At 44.4% G+C, this 20920-nt stretch overlaps 1 long non-coding RNA gene across 1 annotated transcript in view; it reads left to right on the plus strand.

Moving 5' to 3' along the window:
- LOC123636847 overlaps positions 1-20299 on the plus strand; it is a 22364-nt gene extending 2065 nt beyond the window's left edge. Inside the window, exons 2-3 of the long non-coding RNA XR_006734677.1 lie at positions 19401-19543; positions 19921-20299. This is a non-coding gene — a long non-coding RNA (uncharacterized LOC123636847). The remainder of the gene's footprint in view (positions 1-19400; positions 19544-19920) is intronic.
- Positions 20300-20920: the final 621 nt, after the last annotated feature.

Here is a 20920-nt window from a genome sequence, read left to right on the forward strand (position 1 = left end):
CAACACAGAAGTAGGTGCCAGCTGCCCCAACTCCCTGGCTTGCTTTGCTGTCATCTTTACCCCTGACTCATTTCACTCGTTTGTACCCTACAGACATTGCCTGTGTGGCCTCTGTATGGATGAAGGGAGGGGATGCTCCTGTTGAACTCTCAGTAGGTCAGAACACAGCCAGAGCACTGTGATCTGCATGAACAAGCCCATTGAAAATTCAACAAAACAAAACCAAAACCCAATTCTTTTTTATGGACAATTTCGAACATACACAAAAGTAGAGAGAATAGTATAGTTAACTGCCATGTAGACACTTTAAAGAATTGTCAATATTGTTTCACCTATCTCCTTCCCACACATTTGCCCCTATGGCTGGAATATTTTAAAGGAAATTCCAGACATGCTTTAATTTAACTTGTGAATACTTCAGTATGTCTACCCAACAGATAATCACTTTTTAAAGAAGTATAACCACAGTATCACTATTACACTCAACAAGAGTAATAATAATTCCTTAGCACCATTCCATACCTAGTCTGCATTCAGATTTTCACACTCCTCTGCGAAAGGTATTTGTACACTTGGTTTGCTTGAATCAAGATCCAAACAAGGTCTACACTTTGCATTTGATTGGTATATATTTTAAGTCTCTTTTAATCTTCCAATTCCTTCTCTTCCCACCCCCTTTTATGACATTTCTTTGTTGACCTATGGAATTTCCCACAAAATTTGTCTAATTTTATCCTCAAGGCCTCTTTTAACATGTTCTTCAATCCCTCATGGTAATTAGATTTAGAAGCTTGATGATATTCAGATCTTTTTTCCAAAAATATGTTCTAGATGGTTCTGTGCACTATTGCATCACAAAAGCAAGTATATAATGTCCGGTTGTCGAACATTTAGGGATGTTAATTTTGCTTGGTGATTTCAGATGTGGTCAGGCTAATCTATCCATTATAAAATTCTTCATCAGCCTCTAACCTAATGTTTTAGCAGCCATTGACGATCTTTGTCTAGATCTCTTATTTTTTTTTTATTGAGGATTACACAATGCTGCTTTTCTGTTATTCCGTCTGCGTTTATGACTATGGTTCTAAAAACCCTTTCTCTTTTTAACTATTAATGTTTGGCTTTCTGAAAGCACAATTAAAATGGGAAAGACTGGGCCGGGCATGGTGGCTCACGCCTGTAATCCTAGCACTCTGGGAGGCCGAGGCGGGTGGATCGCTCGAGGTCAGAAGTTCGAGACCAGCCTCAGCAAGAGTGAGACCCCCGTCTCTACTAAAAAAAAATAGAAAGAAATTATCTGGCCAACTAAAATATATATAGAAAAAATTAGCCGGGCATGGTGGCACATGCCTGTAGTCCCAGCTACTCGGGAGGCTGAGGCAGGAGGATCCCTTAAGCCCAGGAGTTTGAGGTTGCTGTGAGCTAGGCTGACGCCACGGCACTCACTCTAGCCAGCGCAACAAAGAGACACTCTGTCTCAAAAAAAAAAAAAAGGGAAAGACTGGATAATTTCTTGATTCTTTCTCTTTTTCTACCAATCTTTATAATGAGTTGATGGTCTAATAATTTCTCAAGGCAACCAATTAGTTTTAAATTTTAGAGTGGTTTTTGAGTTATAGTTTATATACAATGAATTTCATTAATAATGTTGAGTAGCTTTTCATGTGTTTATTAGACGTTTAAATATCTTCTTTCATAAAGTATCTGTTAAAATCTTTTCTTTCTTGTTTTTTTTTTTTTTTTGACAGTGTCTGTCTGTCGCCCAGGCTGGCATGCAGTGGTTATGTTCATAGTTCACTGTAGCCTCAAATTCCTGTGCTCAAGTGATCCTCCCACCTCAGCCTCCCAAAGTGCTGAGGCTACAGGCATAAGCCACCACCCCTGGCATTTTGTTCATTTCTTATTGGGTTGTTTGTCTTGTAGAGGTGGTTTTTGTTGTTATTGTTGTTGTTTTTTGGTATATTCTAGATATAATTTCTTTGTTGAATATATGATTTGTAATTTCTCCCAGTTGGTAGCTTGGGTTTTCATTTTCTAATGGTGTCTCAAAGAGCAAAATTTTAAAATTTTGATGAAATTCAGTTCATTGATTTTATTTTTTTCTATCATGGATTATACTTCTGACGTCAAATCTAAGAAATCTTTGCCTAACCCAAGGTCACCAAGATTTTATTCTATGTTTTCGTTCTTACATTTAGATTTATGCTTCATTTTGAGTTGAGTTAATTTTTGTGTATGGAGTGAGGTAAGGCCCTCAATTTTTTTTTTTTTGCATATGGTTACCTAAATTATCGCATTATTTGCTGAAAAGCTTATCTTTTCCTGATTAAATTTCCTTGATAAGTCAAGAATAAACTGACTATAAATGTAACAATATTGAGTCTTCTGATTCCATAAATATGGTATATCTCTCCATTTATTTAGGTCTTTAATTTCTTTAAGCAATGTTTTGTACTTCCCAGTGTATAAGTCCTATATTATTTCTTCTTTAAATATTTGGCTGAATTCACCAGTGAAGCTCTGTGGGCTTGCAGTTTTCCTTGTGGAAAGGTTTTTTTTTTTTTTTTTTTTTTTCAGTCCTACATATTCAAGTTGTTTAATAGATATAAAGCTATTCAGGTTATCTATTTATTCTTTTATAATTAAAAAAGTGAAAAAAAAATAGAAATGGAATTTGGCTATGTTGCCCAGGCTGGAGTGCAGTGGCTATTCAGACACCATTATAGCACACTGCAGCCTTGAACTCCTGGCCTCAAGTGATACCCCTGCCTCAGCCTCCTGAGTAGCTGTGACTATAGGTGCATACCACCATGTCTAGCTATTTAGGTTATCTATTTGTTTATCTTTTATTTTTAAAATTTTATTTTAATTTGCTACAGCTGCTGGAATGGGATATCTATTCTTGAGTGAACTTTGATATTTGTGTCTTTCAAAAAATTTGTCTATTTCATTGGATTTGTTGAATTTATTGGCATAAAATAATTCATAATTTTCTCTTCTTATCTTTTTTATTATCTGTAAGACCTGTAGTCCCTTCCCTAATTCCTTGATAACTGTGTCTTTTCTCAGTTTGGCTAGAGGTTTTTTACTTTTATTTATCTTTTCAAAGAAACAGCTTTTGGTTTCATTGATATTCTCTATTATTGTTCTGGTTTTTATTTTCTTTCTTTCTTTCTTTCTTTTTTTTTTTTGAGACAGAGTCTCACTCTGTCACCCTGGGTAGTGTGCAGTGGTGTCACTGTAGCTCACTGCAACTGGGTGCAAACGATTCTCCCGCCTCAGCCTCCCGAGTAGCTGGGACTACAGGCGTGAGCCACCACACCCAGCTGATGTTTTATTTTTAGTAGAGTCAGGGTCTCACTTTTGCTGAGGCTGGTCCTGAGCAAACTCCTGAGCTCAAACGATTCTCCTGCTTTGGCCTCCCAGAGCGCTAGGATTACAGGTGTGAGCCACTGCACTAGGCCTACTTTATTGATTTCTTTTCTTTATTGTTTCTCTTGCTTACTTTGGTTTAATTTGCTCTCTTATTTTTCTAGTTTCTTAAGGAATAAGCTGAAGTCATTGACTTACACCTTTCTTATTTTCTAATAAGGCACTTTAGTGCTATAAATTTCTCTGTCAGTACTACTTTAGCTGACATCCACAAATTGTTGTGTTTTCATTTTCATTCAGTTCCAATACTTTCTGATTTCCTCTTTGATTCATGGGTTATTTAAAAATATTTATTAGTTTCTAAATATTTTGGGGTCTTTCAGATAGCTTTCTGCTATTGATTTCTAGTTTAATTCCACTGTGGTCAGAGCTCCTTTACATCCTTTTAAATTTCTTGTACTATGGCCCAGAATATTGTCTATCTTAGTAAATGTTCTGATGCACTTGTTGGACAGAGTATTCTATCAATGTCAGTGATACCAAGTTGGTTTATAGTGTTGTTCAAGTGTTCTATGTCCTTGGTTTTCTGCCTACTTGTTCTGTCATTGAGAGAAGGGTATGAAAGTGACCAACTACAATACATTTTTCTATTTCTGCTTTTAGTTTTATCTTTTCCTGTTTCATGTACTGTGAGGCTCTGTTGTTGAGTGTGTAAATGTCAGGATTGACTAATTGACCTTGTTATTATTGTTCATGGTTGATTTGTCCAATGTTTGGCTAGCAGAAGTCACATCAATTTGCTTCCTGGGTATTTTTAACATAATCTGAGGTCCTTAATAGTTTTCTTGTTTCTGACATTACAAGATGTTCCACATGTGTTTTGTACATTTCTTCCTTCAAACCTTGAATCAGTCATTTCTCCCAGGAACCTGGTTCCTTTTCTTAGGAAATGTTATTTAGAGACCACAGTTTGGGTGCTAGAGTTGCTTATTGCTACTCCATGGTTGCCATATTTTCTAGGATTTTTCAGTGGACAGAAATGTGAAGTGCATATTTTTTAAAAAGAGAAAATAAGCCTGAGTTTATGATGATATTTACAATTCAAATTTAAGATTTCAGGATTCATGCCCTTTAATTTTATATTTGGATCTCTTTTCTCTTGTCCTGAAAATACAACTTTGACATAATTACTTAGTTACCTATTTGCTTTACCCTACTACATACACACACATGTTTCAAAATAATAATACCAATATTATCTCTAACAATAAGATTATGAAATGTAGTTTAAGTCTCTTTTATGGTAATTTTTGTCCTTAGTTTTTATTCAAAATACAGTATTCAAAAGACTGTGTTTTGAAGTCAAAATAATTTTTCTGCAAATACCTACATTACCAACTTGGTAGGCAGTGAATGCCATTTAAGTCAGCTTGTTTTACATTTTTAGGGCTTGCTTTTTTTTTTTTCTTTTTGGCTTATTTATTTAAAACATTTACAGGCTTCCAAAGTCAAAACTATAAAACATGAAGTCTACCCTATATTCTTGCCCACTCAATCCTATTTCTTTCTTCCCTCTATTGGTAATCATTTTAAAATTACTTTTTGGCTTATCCTTCCATTGTTTATTTTAAAAAATATGGCAAATATATACATATTTGTTTTCTACTTTCTCCCTTTTTATTCAGAAGCTGTTCTATTCCTGTTGACTTCACTAACAGCATAATTCTGTAGATTATTTCAAAGTTGCAACTAGAAGTCCTCCCCACTCTATTGCAGCTGCACAGTCATCCTTTTATGTGGATGTACCACCGTTATTTAAGTATCCCCTACCGATGCACATTTGGATTGTTTCCAGTCTTCTGGTTTTGTAGATAGTGTTTCAATGAAGAGCTTTGTTCGCACATTGTTTTGAATGGTTTGCTAGTATATCTTTGGGATAGATTTGAGAAGTGGGATTGCTGGTCCAACGGATGTATATCTCTATCTGTGCATAGTTTTCCAGATATGTGAAATCACCCTTAAAGATGATTCCTGATGTGATAATCCATGAGCATGAGGGCTCTCGAATCCACGTCATAAGAGTAATGATTGAAGGGCCGGGGCTGACTGATGCTAGATGAGTCATGCAAATAAATGGCCTCTGATTCCAGGCTGAATGCCTTTCCTGAAAGATACTTAAGGAAGTGAGACTTATTGGGGGCTTGGACACAAAGCATAGCTGCCAGAGGGGTGCCCTAAAGAGAGCCCTAGGCTTAGAAAAAGTCCACCAGTCTCTCCACCTAACTCTGCCTGGTGATTATAGCCTTTGGACTCTGTTCTTCTGTCTTTAGCTTAACCTATTTCTGTTTTTTTTCTCTCTCTCTCTCTCTCTTTTTTTTTTTTTTGAGATGAGATCTTGCTATATTGTGCAGGCTGGTCTTGAACTCCTGGGCTCAGGGGATCCTTCTGCCTCAGACTCCAGAGTAGCTGGGATTGCAGGCTCATGCCACCATGCTTGGCTGTGTTTTACCTTTAGTATTATAATGTTTAAAGTCATTTTGAAAATCTTTTATGTTACTTAACTGATTATTATTTTATTACCCGAATGTTTCTTAATTATTCTTTTTTTTTTTTTTTTTTTTGAGATAGGGTCTCACTCTGTTGCTGGGGCTAGAGTGCTGTGGCGTCAGCCTAGCTCACAGCAACCTCAAACTCCTGGGCTCAAGCAATCCTTCTGCCTCAGCCTCCTGAGTAGCTGGGACTACAGGCATGTGCCACCATGCCCGGCTAATTTTTCTATATATATATTTTAGCTGTCCATATAATTTCTTTCTATTTTTAGTAGAGACGAGGTTTCGCTCTTGCTCAGGCTGGTCTCGAACTCCTGAGCTCAAACAATCTGCCCGCCTCGGCCTCCCAGAGTGCTAGGATTACAGGCATGAGACAAAGCGCCCGGCCAATTATTCTTAAATTAAGAGAATTTTGTTCTGTTGTAACTATTTTATTCCTTTAAAAACTCTTTTGTCAGCCAGGTGCAGTGGCTCATGCCTGTAATCCTAGCACTTTGGGAGCCTGAGACGGGAGATTGTTTGAGGCCAGGAGTTTGAGACCAGCCTGAGCAAAAGTGAGACCCCATCTCTACAAAAAATAGAAAAATTAGCCAGGCATGGTGGTACGTGCCTGTAGTCCTAGCTACACAGGAGGCTGGGGCAGGAGGATTACTTTAGCCCAGGAGTTGGAGGTTGCAGTGAGCTATAATCATGCCACTACACACTAGCCTGGGAGACAGAGGGAGACCCCTTTTTAAAAACAAAACAAAAAACCTCTTTTGTTAATGGATATATTCTTTCCTTTTGAAATTTTCATTATACCTTTCCCTCTGTCCTTAGCCTTTTATTTCCTTTTAGGCTTCTTTTAACTTTTTCTTCTTCTACATTTATATTTTTCATATCTATTTTCTTCTTTTTAACTTAAAGTGTAAAACCGAATTCTCTTTAATTGTATTCTCCCTGCTGGGAGCAGACAGGCAGTTGGGTAGAGTCTGTGCTTTTCTATGGAAAGCTTGCTGGGCTGAGGAGCTTTTCTTCCTTATTTTGATTCCTTTGCCTTTCCCCATGAAGTCCTTGATACCATAATCCCTGACCTTAATGATACAGAGGGCTAGATGCCCCTCCCTTTCTCATAACAATAAGCCATCCATGGTGACCACAGTTAAAATTCCAAGGAATATGGATCCTGGAGAAGAAAGGATTGAGGAGGGATTTGTGAGCTGCTTTCAAATATCTGTGAAAGAAGGAATGACATAGTCAGTGTTACCCTAGAGAAAAGAACAGGGACTTACAACTGGAGCCTGTGGGTACTACAAGGAGACAAAGTGATTTTTAAAATGATTAGCATTGTTGAGAAATGGGGTGAGTTGACTGGTAAAGGAGTCTATTTCCCAGCTATAAATGTGATCACAAGGAAGCTGGGATATTGTAGAAGAGAGTCTTATATTGGCTGGGAGGTTGGTGAGGCTTCTAAGATCTCTTTTAGCGGTAAGATTCTTTTTTTTTTTTTTTTTTTTTGAGACAGAGTCTCACTCTGTTGCCCGGGCTAGAGTGCCGTGGCGTCAGCCTAGCTCACAGCAACCTCAAACTCCTGGGCTCAAGCGATCCTCCTGCCTCAGCCTCTCGAGTAGCTGGGACTACAGGCATGCGCCACCATGCCTGGCTAATTTTTCTATATATATATTTTAGCTGTCCAGATCATTTCTTTCTACTTTTAGTAGAGACAAGGTCTCGCTCTTGCTCAGGCTGGTCTCGAACTCCTGAGCTCAAACAATCCACCCGCCTCGGCCTCCCAGAGTGCTAAGATTATAGGCATGAGCCACCACGCCCAGCCCTTAGCTGTAAGATTCTATTTCTATTCTTAGAAAATGATATTATGCAGATTTTGTTACTATCTTCCCAACATCTATTTCTGCTTTCTTCTGGTAATATACTGTGCCCCTCTAAACTCAGTGGACATATGGCCAGTCTAGGTCAGTCATACTTTACCATCCCTCTGGCCACATTGCACATTATTAGTTCAGAGATGGTCGTGTGACCTGAGATAAACCAATCAGAGTCCTTCCCTGGGATTTTCCTGTCTTGAGCTATCTGGAAAGAGTCTTTTCTCTTTATGTTTAGAAACATAAAGTGTATAAACCCAGAGCTTCCAACAGCCCCAGCAGCCATCTTTCTAGCCTTGTTGAGATATTTGGCCAGGGAGAATGAAGGCTACAACTAGAGGGAAGCAGGGACAAGTGACAGAGAGATCTGAAGGTGTTTGAGTCTCTGATTTTTAGAACTAGCTTCACCCATGCACTTTCTGAGAGCCAAAAATAGTGCCCTTTTGCATTAGCCAGTTAGACTTGGGTTTCTGTCACTTGTAAACAAACGGGGTCCTGACTAATGCAGTCATTATTGTGCGATGTGGCATTTTACTTTCATGATCAAATTTCTTTCTTTTTTTTTTTTTTTTAAATTTTTTTGTAGAGATGGGGTCTCCCTCTGTTCCTCAGGCTGGTCTTAAACTCTTGGCCTCAAGCAATCCTCCTGCCTCAGCCTCCCAAAGTGCCAGTATTACAGGTGTGAGGCACCATGCCTGGCCAATTTTTCAAATTTCTTAACAAGAATTCCTTTCAGAAGGAAAAGATAGCATCTGTTCTGGCTAAACTAAAAATTACTGTAATCTTTCAATCTGTTAAATTGGCCTGGGGATGAAGTTCGTGTGTCCTTCCCTGCGCTTCTGTCCTTCCCTGCGCCCGGCCCCACCTTCAGCACAGTTGCCATCGCAGCTCGCAGGACTCATAGGCAGTGCAAACTAAACACATTCCAAACACATCTCTTGCCTTTTTCCCTTCCTAAACTTTCTCCTCCCCTTGGGAATCCCACAAAATGGTCCTTTCATCCATTCAACTGGGTTCTCACTGAAAAGCTTAGGAGACGGCTTCCATTGCGCACTCTCCCCCACCCGTCTAATCCAGCAGCAGTCCTGTGTCTTCTTCCAGCCTGTATCCCGAGTCCTTGTCATGTCCCCCTTGAACTATTGCCGTAGCCTCTTAACTGGCTCCAACGCCCACTTCTTGTCTCTCTCCAATTCCTTCTCCACGCAGAACCCCAAATGAACCTTTAATAACACAAATCGGATCCTGTCATGTCTTGCTTAGTATCACTGATGGCTTTCCACTGCATTCGGAATAACCTGCAAAGGCCTGCGTCTGTCCAGGGGGCCCCGCGGGTTCGCACGGCCCCCGCTCACCCCGCCAGCCCCGGTTCCTCCCTCTCTGCCCCGGCTCGCCAGGCTCCGGCTGCTCTCGTCTTCCTGGTCCTTGTTTTCCGCCTTGGGGCCTCTGCAGAGGCCGTTCCTTCTCCAAGAACACCCACCCTCAGATCGGGTGGCTGGCTGCGCAACCTTTGCGGCTCAGTCAAATATCACCTTCTCAAAGTCCATCCTGGTCACGTCACCCTGTTTTGTCTCATTATATTTACTACCATCTAAGTTTATTATGTTTACACAGTGTCAATTGTTTGTCTCGCATCACTAGGATGTAAGTTCCAACTGCCAAGCCAGTAGGCACTCAACAAATATTTAATTAGTAAATGGAGGAAAGTGGAGAAGCAGCACATGGGCAGGAACTGTAAAGCTGAGATGCGAACCTGTGCCCAGGTGCTGCGGGTCCACTCTGCAGATTCCGTCTGGGGCCCGGTGTTGGTCTTTGTCTCATCACTGCGCATGTGCCGTGCCTCGCCTAAGGGGACTTACGGCCTGGCGGACAAGTAATGCTCGCCCTAGATGGCAATGAGGAACCACAGCCTGAGGGTGTCAGAGCCGTGGCTCGGAGGCCTTGGTGTTTGTAAGACTCACCTGTGGAGCTTGTTACAATGCAGATTCCTGGGCTACGGCCCCAGAGATTCTGTTAACTATGCTTATGGAGTCCTAGAGCTAGACTGTGAGGCAATGTAAGGACTTCGTGACCAACTTGACCAGGTTTGCCTGAAACACCCCCAGTTTTAACCCTGAAGATCTCATGCTCCAGAAAATTCCTCAGTCCCTGGCAAACCAGGTTGGTTTTTTTGCCCTAAATTTAAGGGGGGGTCAGGGAGGCACAGAGTAGCTGATGAAGTAGCTAGGAATGGTTTCTTGCAGGAGCTGAGGTAGAACAGTTTCTCATCCTAGGCTGTGGTGTTGGTGTGCTCTTGGCCTTGCCTTTGAGCCAGGCTAGGTTCCCAGGCACCAAGCGCAGACAGAGGGGAAAGGAAACCGTGGTTTCCGGAACACCTGCAGTGAGCCAGCCACTGCTCTGTGTCCTTTAGTACCTAATTTATTCCTCAGTGGCCTTTTTATTATTCCCATTTTAGAGACAGGACACTGAGGCTCAACAAGGTCATGTAATTGTCCAAGCTCAGACCTCTGTGAAACAGAGGAGTTGGGAGTGACAAAGTTCACCTGACTCAGGAGGCCCGGCCCTTCCTAGGTGTTGTGCCATAGGGGGTCAGAAATGCGGCTGGGACCTCAGATTGACAATTGTCCCTCAGTCCACAAGGATGGGGTTTTCCTGGGATCTGGGGATGACCCCAGCAACTGGACAGTGAACTAGTTCAGGAGGTTTCTTTGGGCCAGCTGTGAGCGGCTGTGTCTGGCGGTGCCGACAGCTTTTTACCATCACACGGTGGCGCTGTGACCCAGCCTTAGAAGGCCCTTAGCTCTGGAGCCTGGCAGGGCGGGCCACAGGACCAGCTGCCCACTGGTATTCCATCCTCAGCTTTCAGGGAACCTCCAGCCTATCTGTAGCTTTCTGCCTTCCCTGGACTCTATCAGGACAAGAAGGGAGGGGAGAGATGCACAGGAGATCTGGAGAGGAGGAGGCTTGCGCCAATGCCGTCCGGGCAGAGAGGGTGACCACAGACAGCCGTCAGAAGGGCCAGGGACTGCTGCCCTGGGAATAATGGACTTAAACACTGTGGCTGATGTGTGCCACCACCCAGTGTGTGCAAAACACACCAGGAAAGTGGAGAGCTGCTCCTCCATGCTGTGTGTGGGTGGGAGGGGGCTTGGGCAGAGAAGAGACACTTTTTCTGTCCTACAGACTGTTTTGGCCAAATGAAGGCCTGGGCTGGAAGAGCCAGGAGCAAAGAGGAGAGTCAGGAGTGCTGGGTGCCCAGGAGCAAAGATGGCCCTGGTCATCTGCCTGTTTGCCCACCTGCTGACCACAGAACATCCTCAGCGGGGGCCACAGAAGAGCACTCTGCCTGCACCTGCCATGTGGGGAAATGACTCCGAGGATGCTAGCCCTAGAGAGCTGGCTCTCTTTCTACCTGCTTTGTAGATAGGACACATCTATGGGTCTAGGCCTGGACTCAGTTCTTCTAGAATCTCATCGAAAAGCAAGGTCAGGCTGGGCTTGGTGGCTCATGCCGGTAATCCTAGCACTCTGGGAGACTGAGGTGGGAGGATTGCTTGAGCTTAGGAGTTCAAAACCCGCCTGAGCAAGAGCGAGACCCCATCTTTACTAAAAAATAGAAAAATTAGCTGGGCATTATGATGTGCACCTGTAGTCCCAGCTACTAGGGAGGCTGAGGGAGGAGGATTGCTTTAGCCCAGGAGTTTGAGGTTGCAGTGAGCTGTGATGACACCATGTGACTCTAGCCTGGGCAACAGAGTGAGACCCTGTCTCAAAAAAGAAAAAAAAAAAAAAAGGCAACATCAACCATCAATAAACCTATAAGTTTTCTTCATAGCCCCCACCAAGTCACCTCGTGGTGACTTGCTGCAGGCATGGCAGGCAGTATTGAAGTCAGAACATAAAATGGTGTCTGAGCCCAAAGGCATCAGCTATGTCCCTGCTCCTTAAGGCTTCCTGGAGTGAGTAACTCCACAAGGCACCCTCGGCCCCTGAGCATGGAGGAGTTTATCAAAGCCCCTGTGAGAGCAAATGGTGACAGAGGAAGACTGTGAGGAAAGACGTGAGTGGAAGTGAGACAGAGAGCAGGAAGCCGAGGACAGGGCTGCCACAGACCAACTTAGTCACCTTCACAATCACCTTTCCCTGTGTCTAGGCTGAGAGCAGTGGCAGAAATTCCCCTTTGGAATTTTTTTTTTTAGTATTAAAGTTTCATTCATTAACTGTTCACATAGAATCAATTAAAATATTTTATCTGATTTATATTTAAAATGTCAGTTTTTCTTTTTTATTTCATAGGCAATACATCCACATGTTTAAAAAAATCAAAGGGTTCAAAATAAGTAGCCTTTTTTTTGCTTAATGTATGAACAGACAACCTAACGCTCCCAACAGAAAAGCGGCAAGGATATTAACAGCAATTCATGGATAAATGTGATAGGGGTGTCACCCTTGGTGTCACAAAAACTTTTCCTCTGAGGCCTGCTTGCCTGTAATGTTAGGATATTTTTCATGTACAGAGATGTCAACTTTTTATCGAGTCAGGTCTTTCCCAGTATGAACTCTTCTCAGCATGGAAAGTCATTGCCCATCCTGAGATCATTTAATCGTCTTTAGTTGTTCTTTCACGGCTTCACAGTTTGCTCTGTCATCCACCTCAGCGATGTTTTCATTAGTGATGTGATTAAGAGATGGAGCTGGGGGCTGGGGTGGCCATTTAAGGAAGGTGCCTTTGTAGGACAGTTGGCCTCAAACTCCTGCCTGGCTCTGAACCATCTGTCGTTTCTCAGCATTCAGTAGTTGTCCACTGCAGGCCGAGGGGCCAGCCACAGGGAGTAGACCCTTCCTGCATGGGAAGAGGGCCTGGGAGACCTGAGCTGGCTGTGGGGAGCTGGGATGAGGGTGGGAAGACTCTGGTCACAGTCCAGACGCCCTGGTCAGTTGGCCCAAGGTGCAGGTGTCCCAGGGCAAGGAGGCCAGTGTGTGGAATTTGGGTGATTCCCAGCCTGTGACGCAGGGAGTCCTGCCCACCAGGCCACAGGAATCCAGATCCTGGAGCCTGGGGAAGCAGGGAGGCCACAGCCTGAGAACTCTGAACAGCAACCAAGGTGGCCTGGGCGGGGCGGGCCCTCTGGGACGTGGAGGAGCCCAGTTAATCAGGACAGGCATTTGTCAGCGTCACTCTGGCAGCTAGCCTGCCTTTGTTTCATTGCATAAAATGGCGCCGAAGCAGCTGAAATGTCCTGTTGGTAGCGTGTGTGAATCCTTAGGAAACAGAGGCCCTGTGTACGCCTCTCAGGCCCTGAGCCAGGGGAGGATGTTATTACTGCCTGCTGCCTCAGTCCCAGCCGGAGGATGCGTACCCCTCCTCTCCTCACACCCCCTGCCTGCATGTTGGGGATAGCCCTGTAGGCCTTGTTCATAAGGGCCCCTCATTTGCTGGGACACCCACTGTGGGGGACACAGCTCTTGGCTGGGAGGCAGGAGACTGAGCATTGCCTTCCAGTCATCCCCAATCACGTGACCTCCAGCAGCATTCTGCTCTTTCCTGGGTATCAGTTTCCTCCTCCATAAAATGGGAAGATGTTCTTGCTCCAGCCAGCATGCCGGCTGGAATAGGTGAGAAGCTGCTTTGGGAAAAGGAAGGTGAATCATTCAGGTGCAAGATATCCCAGTGCGGTTCTTCTCCCAAGGCTAGTGGAACATGGCGCCCACCTGGGCTGCATCTCCTTGTGGCACCAGCAGGTGGCAGCGTTGCCCTCTGCATGTGCACTACTCCACGCCTGGGCCTCTTCCCAGACATGCACAAAGTGTAGGACCTCGGGGCCAGCACTTTACTCGGGTCACAGCCCACATCCCCGCCTCCCTGGGGAGGAAGGGGGTCGGGGAGAAGGGATCTGAAATGCCCAGGATGGGGAGGGCCTGGAAAGAGAACAAGAACCTTGTTCCTCCCCTCCAAAAGCACAGGTGAGCCAGGAGGGAGGAGGAGGGACGGGACCCTTGAGGGCTGACGTGACCACTTGGGCTGAAGGGAGACCTTGTCCCACACCACCTGCGGTAGGCCACTGGGGACACAGAGGGCCAGGACTGGTTCTCTGTTGGGGTCATTGTCTTTAGTAGGAAAAGTCAGCTGGCATTTCAGTGGGGCAGTGGTGGTTCCTCTATTTTTGTGTGTGCAACAGGGCTGAAAATTTAATTTACTCTATAATCTATCTGTGCAGGAAAAAAAGTAATTTCCTTATTTATTAGTCTATAACTAATCTGGCCTTTCTCTCAGTGCTGCTGGATGAAAAACAATGCAATGTTCAGCTTGATTTAATGTCATGGGACTGGACAGTTTAGCCTGTCTTGTTAAGTGATCTTAATTTCTCTTGGTCAGCTCTCGGATTCCATTCCCCAGCTTCTCCCCCTAGGATAGGGTTGGGGTGTGTAGACAGACAAGAGCAGCTTGTGTGACATTTGCCAAGAGGAAGGAGCTGAGATCCTGGGGTGTGTCCTCTGGTTTCCCAGCAAGCTCCCTCATCTGCCCCTGGCCACTGATCCAACTCAACGCGAGTTTATGTAACTCATGCTGCAGTCCTTTCTGGTCTGGCTAGAGCCCCTGTGGTGTCCCCGGCTGACCAGCCCCACTGTGCCTGGGTCCCTCCTCTCCTACTGAGTCTCCTAGCTGTGTGGCTGTGGCCCCATAGGCCTGCTAGCTCGCAGCTCGGCAGCCAGGCCCCGTAGGAATGGAAGTTGGCTTATGAAAGCTGCCTTATCCAGGAGCCCTGTTGCTGGAGGCAGAGGCTGGATTGGTTTGAAGCAGCCTGGGACACCCCTTCTTCCCGGGGTACCCTTGAGAGTCTGGGACAAGGGCCTTTCTTGTGGGGAGGGGCGAGTGGGCCAGATCTGACTGCTTGCAGCCCCCAGTTTGCTTTCCTCCCAGCGCCCCGCCCTGCCCCCCATTCCCTGAGCAGGAAGGAGAGGACAGAAACTCCTCTTCTTGCCTGGCCATCCCTTATGTAAAACTTCCCAATTGTGCCCAAGGAGAGAGAGATGCAGGAATCCAGAAAACAGACTCTCAAGAGAACAGCAGGGGTTAGAAGACTTGTGACCTGAGGCATAATCCTATTTTGCATGTCAGATGCCAAACATTACCACATTTTTTCTTCTGTGCATTCTGTGTATATCAAACCTTAAGCCTAGTCTCTCTTTAAGCAGAGATGAATGCCTCAGGCCAATGAAGATGAAGGTTATGTACTCATCAAGACAAAAGAGAAAAGCATATTCATAAATTTTCAAATATCACCCTTTTATGCTTGAAATGTTACCAACATTGGATATACAACCAAAGGAAACAGGTAAAATATGGGGGGTTTACCCACAGGGAGAATTCACTGCCCTGCTGGTGTTAGACTCTGGCCTTGCAGGGAGGATACACAGTGAGTCAGAAGTCAGTACCACTCAGCAAAAGAAAAGGACACACTGAGAAACGATGGCCTGGCCCAACGGGAGCTCAAGGACTCTGCAGAAGAGGCACTTAGCCTGGGGCCAAGCAAAGCCAAGCCTTTCACGGATGAAAGGAAGGCTGTGATTGGTGGACTCTGGTCCGGGCTGTTCGTTTGCCCTTTCCTATTGGAGGAGAGATGATGCAGGCGATTTGAACCTACAGGGAACTGGGGCTGGGGCTGGCTGGCTGGTGTCATTCACTGCAGGCAGCCCATGGAGTCCTCATCTCTCACGCGGCTCACTGGGCAGGGCTGAGGCTGGTGGCCGCACTCACAGGTACACACACACTGGCATAGGTGGCTGGACACGTGCTAGCCATTCACATCAAAGTGTGTGTGTGTGTGTGTGTGTGTGTCCACGTGAATCCCTATAGAGCTCTTAGAGTCTTGCCTGATGCAGCAGTTACACAATAAACGCCAGCTGTTCTTACCATCACTGGACACACACAGACATACACACAGACACTGACACCCAAGTGTACATCACCATAATCAAAGACATCAAGACACCACATACCTTTACAGAGATGCACATGAATCTACACTCGTCAGTCACACATAAGAATTACACCTAATACCTACTGGAAATTTACTACACCATAGGCACTATTTTAACCCTATAAAAAGGATTAAATAATGTAATAGTTACAACAACTTCATGAGATAAGTATTAGGTATTATTATTTACCTCAGTTCACAGAAGGGTGAATTCAGTCACACAGAGGTCAATTCAAGGTCACAAAGCTAGTAACTGGTAAACTTGGGGTTCAGGGCCAGGTAGTCTGGCCTCAAAGCCTACACACTCATCACCAGTGGCTGGTCTGCCGTTTTGATCAGAGACACCCACCATCTTGCACATGGGCTCAATCACAGACCTTCACACAGGTGTGCAGAAACCTCCTGCCTACAAGTAGGTGCACCGCCACAGCCACCAGACCTGTGTGGAATCTCTGCACACTGGTGCCCGGCCAGAGGCTCTGAACCTTGTGGAAACTTCTAGCCTTCAGATGACCTGGGCTAATGTGATGGTGTTTTCTCTCGGAGAGTGAGTGGGCTTTCGAACAGCTCTGATCCTGCACCTGCTGTAGCAGTGGTTGGGTTAACAACCTCCTCTTTTTGGGGGGCTCTGGGGAGGAGGTCAGTCCTGTCTTCACCTCTCATGGCTCAGCCAAGTTGTAGCCTTCTTGAGGATCTCAGGACCCCTGGCTTCTTCCACACGCCCTTGTCCTCTGGGAGTGCGGATGACTCGTGTTAACTTGTTTGTGCTGTTCCAGTTCTAGCTCTCATTCCTCACCTCCATCCTCCCCAGCTGAAGGCTTTGAGATGGGCCCAACTGGGGAGTCCCCTGGGCTTCCTAGGGGTAACGGTCTCTGCACAAAGAGAGGGGCAAGGAGGCTCAGCCAAGCCGTGTAGCCTGAGGGCTCGCCTTGATGTCCTACTATGGCCCATGTCTCAGTGGACACTGGGCTGGATGTGGGCTTTGATCTGGGGCCAGGCTTGGGGGAGCGCAGGGAGAGTCACAGTCCCAGAATGTGAAATAGGGCTGGCCAGTGGCACAGTGGGTGGCTCTGGGGGTGACAAGTGGGCTTCTCAGTATCCCACTGCATGCCCAGGCTCCTCCCTGGTCTTCTCTGGTGTGGGCGCCTGGGTGGTCCCTCTGGCCCTGGTAAGTGCCCGTCTGTTCTGGCTGTCATAGTCCTTCTAGCTCCTGTCTTGGTCAGACACTTACTTTTTTAGCTCTAGTGATAGCCGCTCCTGGAGAAGAGTAGAGATGAAAGCCCACAGACCGTATGTCTAGATATTTAAAAGTCATAAATGAAACTGACAAACTTAAATAAATATGTTCTATCCCTCAAATGTGACATTTACCTTCACAATGATAAAATTAAAAATACATACAAAACTATAATTTTTATATGACTGAACATCTGCAAAATATTGAAGACAACTGAATTTAATTATTACTAAGCACATCAGGGGTTCTGTTGATGGGCCAGTGATGTTTGGATGAGTAACAGAATAAAGATGTTTATAATTCATAAATTAGTATATATTTACTCTCTAAAATTTATTTTCTTGCCTTAATTTAAGAAAAATTATTAATAGCAATCATGTTTTTATAACAGAGAACTCATAATTTGTGTGCTGGTAACAGTAATGATCTCAAGGATTAAAAATAAAATGAAATTGTATTCAGAGTTGTTTTGGTTATCTATTGCTGCATAGCACACTGCATGATCCAAAGCTTAGTGGCTGAAAATAACAACCTTTTTATTATCGTTCATGGTTCATGGTTCTGTGGGTTGACTGGGCTTAGCTGGGTGTCTCTTCTACTGCTCTTGCTTGGGAATTCTCTTGTGGCTGTGGTTAGGTGGTGGATGGAGCTGGAGTCACCAGAAGGCCCAACTGGGATGCTAGGACAGATGGTCCTTTCTCTCCATGTACTCTCTGGACCTGTCTCTCCAGTAGAGTAGCTGTTCTCTCCAGTGGGGTGGCTGAACTCACATGGTGCTCAGGACTCCCAAAAGTGAGTGCTTTAAAAGAGAGGAAGAAGAAGTTGCTCGACCTCTTAAAGGGTACATCCAAAACTTGTGCAACATACTCCCTCCAAATTCCATTTGTTAACATGAGTCATAGGTCAGTGAAGATTCATCGTGGGAGGACCACACAGGGCATAAACACCAAGAGGTATAAATACTAGGAGGTCCACTGGGGCCTTCTTTGGAAGGCCAGTCCCGCAGTGCTGGAAGTGGTGTGTTCTTGTGAGAAAGACCTAAAACCTGTGGCATTTGCTCTGGGACAGTTGGAGGGCAGAAGCAGAAGAAACTTGGGGAGAACGTTACTGAAGTCTTGAAACAGAGTGAGAAAACTTATTGGATGCTGGAGAAAAGGAGGCTTGAGATAGTCACTGGCAGAAGAACTAAGTGATGCCATCATCTGAGTGATGATGTGTGGGAAGTGGACAGGCACCTAATAAACTTGCGGATCTGGCTGGGCCATTTCCAGGCAAAGCGTTGAAAGTACTAATTTAATTAGCTTCTTCCAGCTGACTCTGATAAAATAGCAAAAGATAGAGATGAACTAAAGAAGGAACTGTTTAGGTTTTGAGCAGAATTTAGGAAATATAAGGAGCCAAGGTCTGTTGTTCCAACCAGCAAAAAGCTCTAAAAGCAAGAAATGGCCTCAGGGCAAAGATAAAATCCAGAGTGCTGCCCAGTAAATTATGGTTGCAGGTAAAATGAAGTCAAGGGTGTGGTTGTAAGACCCTCTGTTAAGACCTCAAAAATTTAAGGGCATGTTTTGCGGACCATTTGGATTGGCAACAGGGCTTCTGAGAATCTTAAGCGTGTACTTAGATCCTCTCTGCTAGACCTCGGGACTTCTAAGAATCCCACAGCAACCTCACAGGTGGCTTAAAGTAGAGAAAGGGCTTTTTGGAAATAAATAACCTACTCCATTCCTCTAATGGAGTAGGTTATAATGTGATATATAAGAAACCCACAAAATTTTGAAAGAATTGTATCAAGTGGGACTGACAGGGACAAAGACAGTTCAAAGTGAAAGAGACCTCTTCTGTGGATAGGAAGCAGGCTGAGCACAACCAGTTATTTGGCTGCAGGCACTGATGATCCCTTATGAAAAAGAAATTAAGAGCATGGGCCAAGTGAGGTGCCTCATGCCTTTAATCCTAACACTTTGGGAGGTGGAGGTGGAAGGATTGCTTGAGGCCAGGAGTTTGAAACCAGCCTGAGGAAACAATAGAAAAATTAGCTGGGCATGGTGGCACACACGGAAAGTCCCAGCTACTCAGGAGGGTGAGGCAGGAGGATAGCTTGAGCCCAGGAGTTTGAGGTTGCTGTGAGCCAAGATGATGCCATAGTACTCTAGCCAGGGCAACATAGCGAGACCCTGTTTCAAAAAAAAAGCGTGGAGCCAAGAGTCATGTACAACCTCTTCCAGAGAGCAGCACTGGGACCTAATGAAGGAACTGGTGACATGTGCTTGATTTGATTTCAGAATCACTCTGTGCAAGTTTCTCCTCCTATTTATGGGAGTGTCTGTTGCAGTTATCTTGTGCCTGCCTCACTGTTGTATATTGGATATGGGAGAAGATAACTGGTTTCTTTTGTGCACAGATCTTCAGATCAAAAGGAACCATCTCCAAGGGACCACATCTGAGGGGCCTCATTTGTACCTGGACCTGAATTAGATGTCAAGGTCCTAGATTTGGAACCTGAGTCTGATGACTTAATGGCTGAGACATTGGGGGTCTTGGAAGGTGAGTGTGTTTTGCATGTGGGAGGCATGTGATTCATTGGGGATCCAGAGGACAGACCTTATAGTAGCTAGTCTTCAAAGATAGTCCCCAGTGAACCAAACCTCCTGGTATTCATGACCTATGTAGTCCCCTCCCTTAAATCTGGACTGTCTCTGTGACTTGCTTTTGACAAATAGAAAGCAGTGACAGTGATGCTGCATGACTTCTTAGGATAGGGCATAGGAAACCTTTTGGCTTCCACCTGGGTCTCTCAGAATGCTCGCTTGGGGTACCAGCTATCACATTAGAAGTCCAATTCTGAGACTGCCACACTATGAGGAAGCCAAGCTAGCCACGTGGAGAAAGCAACATATTCAGCCACAGTCCACTTCTTCCAGCCATCCAGCGGAAGCACCAGATATGTGAGTGAGGATGCCGCCATCTTGGATATACAGTCCAGTTGAGCCAACATTGCCGCTATTTGACTGCAATCATGTGAGAAACCTGCCCCCATAAGTGACTACCAAGCCCAGTCAACCTATAGTACTGTGAGAGATAAAAATAATTTATTTAAGCCACTAAGTTTTAGGGTTTCTTATGCAGCACTAGATAACTGAAACAGTACAAAAAATGCATCTGTTTTAATAAAAAATGTAAATTGAAGTAAATTGTAAACGATCAAAACTAAAATTACTTCTCATGTAAGTTTTAGAAGTTATTTTTCTTTAAACTCTTCATAATTATGCATTAAAATTAAAAAGCAAATATAACTATAACTGATAAATTTTATCTAATACATACAAAATTTTAAATAAAATATTTAATAAAGCTCAATTCTAAATTTAAGTCTTAAAAATTTAATGCAATCTTAGTAAACATACTTCACGAAAATAAAATCTTTCACAGTTGTAGCATTGCTCCATGTCTGTCTGGTTGCCAATGTAAAGAATCAGTGTCATGCTTCATGCATGTTATATCTTGGTCTACATGTGTGCAGATATAGAATAATGAATTATTTATGCTGGAAAATGCTCCTCAGCTGCCATGTGCAACTGTAGCAAATACTGTGCTGATTTGTGAGGACTTCTGGAGCCACGAAGAGAAGCAAGCAAATGCACGCTTGCCACAATGGGACACGCTGCCTGCATTGCTCTTGCGCTGTGTGAGGGGAGGATTTGATCAATTAGCCTGTTTTTTCTCATACTTTAGCGCTCTCACTACCCAATCCTCCCTGCACTCTGGGCCAGAGCCATGTCTATCTCTGATGTGAATGGCAGCATAAGCCGCAAATTTTCATAGCATTTAGACACAGTCTCTTTTTGATTCAAGGACATAACATGAAAGATGTGAAGCATTTCCCTGAGGCCTGAATGGTGTTGCTCCCGAGAGTGGGTGTTT

The sequence above is a fragment of the Lemur catta genome, chromosome 4, assembly GCF_020740605.2.
Source record: "Lemur catta isolate mLemCat1 chromosome 4, mLemCat1.pri, whole genome shotgun sequence".
In the NCBI taxonomy this organism is placed as follows: Eukaryota; Metazoa; Chordata; class Mammalia; order Primates; family Lemuridae; genus Lemur; species Lemur catta.